The 6,215-nt window shown below is 40.8% G+C and overlaps 1 long non-coding RNA gene across 1 annotated transcript; it reads right to left on the bottom strand.

The window, feature by feature from the left end:
- Nucleotides 1-1,917: 1,917 nt before the first annotated feature.
- Nucleotides 1,918-2,333, bottom strand: LOC144826222 (uncharacterized). The gene is made up of 3 exons (XR_013609716.1): nt 2,271-2,333; nt 2,077-2,175; nt 1,918-1,993 (listed from the first exon to the last, which is right to left on the bottom strand). It is a non-coding gene; the product is annotated as an uncharacterized LOC144826222 (long non-coding RNA).
- Nucleotides 2,334-6,215: the final 3,882 nt, after the last annotated feature.

Genomic DNA, 6,215 nt, shown 5'->3' with positions numbered 1-6,215 from the left:
ATCTCCACAACGGCCCCTCGCGGCGGGATGCCTGACTTTCACCTTGTGGATACCCTGCTATCTCACAGGGGAATACCAGGAAGGGTTCCCTAAGCAAGCGCCGGGAAACCCACTGCGGGTAGCTGTGCGCTATATAAGCTCAACTACATTTACATTTACATTTATGTGTGTGTGTGTGTGTGAGTGGCTCTGTGTGTGTATGTGGGTGCAAATGCAATAGGTCTCACATTTGCGAGAGATTAAGCTATTGGCATTGTAAATGACAATGCCATTTATTTATGTTTTCAAAACCAACACATAAATAAAAAATGTGTCATTTACAATGCCAATAGCTCTAACTTTTGTAAAGGCGAGACCGTTGCATTGTAAATGCTTGTTTTAATTATCCTCAAATGCGTGGTTTTGTCTTGCGATGTAAAGACTTGTGTGCCAACAGCCTTTACGATCTAAAAAATGCGTAGAAAAAGTACTACGAAGTAAAAACTTCGGAGTAAAGACTGTTTCCTCTGCCCATCATACTTAACTCTGTTTTGGATGATTCTTGACACATGAATGGAGTAGCGGATGATGGGTAGAACTGCTAAGTCCTCTAAAGAATCAATAAGAGCAAATGCAATCACATATATGGTGTTTAAAAATTATCTAGTAATACAAATTGATCTGAGAGGTTATAGTTCTGGATGATGTGTACACAAGATTGCAACCATATCCTCAAGGTAACAGGAGACCCCTAAAGATACTGGAGCACCACAGACTGCTAGCTTGTCATGGGAATTGTAAGAGGAATCACTGGACAGAATAGTGGCTAGCAAGCCCATCAATACAAGTTGGAAGGGAAGTATTCATAGTTATAGGCAGCGGATAAATAAAAGGACTTAAAATCATAAATAATGTGAAAAGTACTGGAGGAAGAACGGAAAAAAAAGTAGAGGAATTGAAACAATGAACAAAACTAACAGAAGCAGGAACCATGCAACTCAGGGAAGCTTCGAAGCAACACAACACTTGACAGTCTGTCACCATTTACCCTCTCTGCAAAGTACCTGGCGAGTTTCTATTGGCCCTCGTCCAATTATGTTGATGCCTATAGTGCCTGGATGTCTCTTCTCCTTAGCTCCAGCCTTCACTGGCCCATTTTCCATAACCTCCAACCCTTTCCCATTCGTCTTGATCATAAACTGTGTTCTCTATGGCTAAGAAGGGAAATTGGACGTCGTTTCATACGATTCTGGTTAGCCATAGGTCTTATTTGTTTAGTCTTGTTTCGACCCCTGACAGATGTCATCCTTTAACCATTATAAACAAGAAAAATTCCTTTCTGTGCTGTTATGCTTCTAATAGGTGACCGAAAGGCCTACGCAAAGATCATGGTTGACTTTTATACCATGATTATGACACAGATATTTGATACTACACAACACAAGTAATTACTATTTGTTTCTCTGATTTTATTTTCTTTAAAAACTTTTTTCTTTTCAAGTTAAAAAACATAAACTCCTGAAACATTCAATCTATATTGTGAAAAAGATCATGTGCTCTGGTACATTTAGAAAACCTATCTAACAATTCCGATTTACGGTAACTATCTCAGAGTCACTGATCCAGATGTTTTAAACAAAACTTAACTCGGATCACAATTTAGTAGACAAACCCAAAAATACAATCAATTAAAACATAATACATAAGAAGTCCTTATTCGACGCGTTTCGGTGCTTTTGTAGTGATGTAACACCTTCCTCAGGACAGACGAAATTAAAAACAGGTATAGTCTTCTTTCTATGAAATGAATGCACATAATTAATTTAAGTTTATTAAAGAGAACGTGTAGTAAAACAGGTTGCGTACTGTTCGTGTCAAGCTTAAGAGGATTTAATTATGTTCACAAACTAACGTGCTTACTTTGGTTAGTTGACTATTGGTCCTTCTTATCATTTAGGGCCAGATGAAATTCATTTTAAAACAGGAGCCAATCTAATGGACACCCTCAGGATTTCTGTAATTCAAAACCACGACATTGTAATGATTTTTCACTACCCTCATTTAATCAATGTAAAGTCAAATTTCGTGCCTACTTACTTAAAAACAGGGAGAATCGTGTTTACGGGGACTATATTGATTGTTGCTGCGTCTTTCAATCTGCGCAGAACAGCTGGTCCGTTCTAGTACACCAGTCACCTGTATGAGTTATTAAAACATTATTCTCAGGAACTATTATATTGGGTTCTGCCTCAACTAACTTTCCGTGATTCCTAATTAATGTCACTACATACCTATAAGTTGAAGTTATATCGCCTACTCCAGCTGAATATCTTCTCACTTGGAGTCGCATTTACTTCAAAATGTCACTTGTTTCTGTGCGACCTAGGTAATAAAATTTATTTGTTACACATGTTTATGGATGCCTAAAAAAGAACATACATTATTCATCCTATTCCTGTGGCTAGGTTTTTAAAAAAAATTTGTTTTACATTTTTTTTTATAGTTTGTCATGTGGGCCCTATTATAGGCCTCCCACATGCATGATAATATTAAGCGATCAAATATTAGTAGAATGTAGTGTTAGCTGATATTTGCAGCCCTTTTGTGACACTCTAAAGTTGGATTAAATCACACAAGGCTTTCTGTGTGCTGGCTTCTAACTATCTATTGAGGGCATGAGCTGTTCAGAGGGTTAATCTGCATACACTCTACTCTCGGTTTTGCAAAAAAACATTAATGATCAACGGAGCTTGTACTCCGACTGTCTATATTTTTCATTCTCTAGTAAAATACACCAAAAAGTTGATGACAATGGGAGTCCTGATTCAAAAATTCTTTTAAATTCAAAGTTCGTTATGACCTCCCCGTCCCGCTCACTACCTCCATACTGTTATACTAAAGAATAATGGCTGATGTTAAAAACTCTCTCTTAAAAGAGGTGTCTCGGGCATCTCATATCTGCATTCGTTCTCCCCACACTCCTTACCGTATACTCTCGTACAGCTGTCTCCTTGGAATATATGACGTTACAACGAATTCCGTTGCAACGCATGCCTTTACCACGCATGCGTTACAACGGAATTCGTTTACCACGCATAACATTTACCACGATTACTAGCGTGGTGACGTCATACGTCGTTAAGAGAAAGCGGAAGTTTATTTTCCGTTTTCTCTTAAACGACGCTGATACCCGACGTGACTTCAGGTGAGTTTCTTTTTTGGGGGGGGGAGACCCCCCCAAACCCCCCTTTTTTTACTTTTTACCTTTACCACATATACTTTTACTACAAACCTCGTAGTAAAGGTATGCGTGGTAAAGGCTTTCGTGATAACCACGCATGCGTTGTACTGTAAAGGCTTCGTTGTAATGGCCGTTTCCCGTCTCCTTGCACCTTCCTTCTCCCCGTGCTTGAACCGCAATAGTGACCCGTCGGGGCTATATATACCGTCCTCCCTTTCATTAAATTGTTTCATTAGAGTTACCCGCGTGAAAGAATAGATCACACCTGCGAGTCTCCTGTGGTCGCGGCTGTTTGTAGTTTCCAAAGAAACTTCATGAATTGCGTCATATCCGCCTTCCATACGTCGGCGCATACACGGCATTTTGGTAGTTTTTACAAAATTTGTATTGTGCCGTTAATTACACAGTAAACTCTTATTTATCTGTTACGATTCGATTCTCATAAATATTTATATTTATATTTAGGGTTCTTTTTAGAAGGTCAAAACATTTTGTAATACTTTTTGCTCACTTCAATTTTACGCGGCACAAAGAAATTAATTCCCGTATTTTTTTATTCTTTGACCCAGTGATGTGACCCTAATTCTAATAGCCTCTTACTGTTTTCTAAGCGGGGCAACCCTTAGATACGTTCAATGTGGATATTAGTACGTGAATTACTGGAATGTCACAGAATACGATGTCCCTCTTCTATTTCTCGTGTTCCCTCATCTGTGTGCCCACTGCCTTCCTATTTACCAACTACTATTGCCTTACATATATCTTATCTGTTACAAAAACCAGAGATACGGGTGCACATAAATAAACGTGAACATCAATACCCGCAAAATGATATTTTTTACATCTGTCTTATTTGTTATGGAATGCAAGCGATCTGGGTACATATGAGTAAACATCAAGACATACATATATAAAATAACCATTGCAAGTCTATTTGCACAGTGTGTTATTAATTATTCGAAAATTCTCTTTAAAGGAACATTTTGCAAGAAAAAATATTTTTTATATATGCAAAAAGATGCACGTGAGCACAATGACAAAGACTACGCATTAACCATTGCCTGTAGGCACAGTCTTCTTCTTTGGATGGGGACGACTATCGAGTCAGAAGGCCTGAGAAGAGAGTGGAGCAGCTGGAAGCTCAGCAACACTGGGAGGGTACAAAGCAAAGGAGCTATTTATGAAGTGCACAGTGATGTCGCAGGCACAATTTGGAAGTAAGACATAAACCCAAGAGAATGCAGCTAAAGCATCATGTGTCAGAGCTCTAGGAGAATATGCCGTAGTGGCCGGGGAAGATATTGAGAATCTAACACCGTACATCTTTTCCTGCAGATAAGGTGTTGGGGGTACAGCTGGTTCTACTTTTTGAGATCAATAAGATGGTTCGCATTTCGAGGGAGCTTAGAGAAAGTACCACCACTGTGAACCTAGGTTCCTTGACCAGTTTTAAAATTGTGAAGTGTACTGCCTCTAGAAGACTTGTCTCTAAAAGGGTTGCTAAATCAGATTTTTCCAGACTGAGCCACACTACACAGAGGAACACAGGGACTTCAAACCCTTAAAAAAAAGAACTGCTCAGCATGAAGATCAGGCATCCTGGTGACATCTGGTGAAATCTAGATTTGTTGAGGGAACAGACTATATATGTCCAGCCAAAAAAAGGTGTTTGGCCTCATCAAGATGCAGGGAACAATGTTACTTCCTAAATATTAAGAGCTAACATCATTTTCAAAAGTTATCTTATTAATCAAGATGCCTAGACATCAGGGATTAGCTACTACACTCTTCACTCTCAAAAGCTTTAAACTACAATTATTATTGCAGAAATAATTATATAAAGATAAAGTGGTAATTTAAGAAATTGGGTTACTGGTTGAGGGAGGTAAAACCCTACTCAAGCAGCAACCACAATCCTTGTCAGGGTAAAGTCGCAATCAAACCCTAAATTAACCTGTGCTCAACCCTCGGGTAGCTTGGCAATTGCAGTCAGAGGAAATGTACAAAGTACTTGTGGAACACTTCAAAGAGTAACACAGTGAAGACACAACACAAAAGGATCCTGCACCTGATTAGAAAAAAATACTTATGTTTAATACATAATATACATGACCGGAAACACAAAAATCTAATCAGTAGAAAGGGAGATATGTAGGTTCAAAGATTACAGTGAAAATAGTGCCAAAAAGCACAAAGTGTCAACTGTGGATATCTGGTCATGAAGGACCAGGACTAAGTTATATGTTTAGGTAACCGTAACGGAGCACGGGCTGGCTACAGGCACCCAGTTAGGCCCACTGACAAGACTGCCTTAAAATCCTGGTTGGAAAGAGTTGCGAGGTCCCACGTCAGCAATGTATCGCTTCTGAGGGGCTGCGAAGCTGTGATGTGAGGTCCTACATCATCATCTAGGATCCCGTTGATGAAGACTTGAGATTCAAAGTCTGGTGTCGATGATGAGCAGCGCAGCCGAGCATATGCTTCGGTTTGGAGGAGCAGCAAGAACCTGTGTCGTTGTGGAGGCTGCCGTCGATGAGTTTTGTGATGCAAGGGCCTGTGTCAGGGATGTGTTGTGCAGCGGTGGGCCCGAGGCAGGCTGCGAGGTTGATGCCGAGTCCTTGCGCTGGGGTTAGCCTCGCAGCAGAGGCAAAGCATCAGTTCTGCTCGGGGTTGCGCCGCACAGCACAGGAGATGCACTGATTCGGCTGGATCAACAGATGGGCTGGCCCAACACCTTCAGGCCCACTTTCAAGGGTCTTGGACTGGGGTGGCACCACTTTGCAGGGTAGGACTCACAGTTGCAGAGTCCAGGTGCTGGCTATAAGAGACTAACTCTTGGAGTAACTCTTGGTGGTCCTGGGTTCAGTTCGCAGCTCCAGTCCTTCTCACACAGGCAAGAGGGCAGGTGGCAGCACAGCATGCAGCAGTCCTACAGGGAAGCAGTCCAGCAGAGTGGCAATCCTTTCAGCAGCACAGCAGTAATTCTTCCTGGCAA

The sequence above is a fragment of the Lissotriton helveticus genome, chromosome 3_2 (genome assembly GCF_964261635.1).
Source record: "Lissotriton helveticus chromosome 3_2, aLisHel1.1, whole genome shotgun sequence".
Classification (NCBI taxonomy): domain Eukaryota; kingdom Metazoa; phylum Chordata; class Amphibia; order Caudata; family Salamandridae; genus Lissotriton; species Lissotriton helveticus.
Note: the sequence above shows the minus strand (reverse complement) of the source record. Positions and strands in the feature narration are given on the sequence as shown.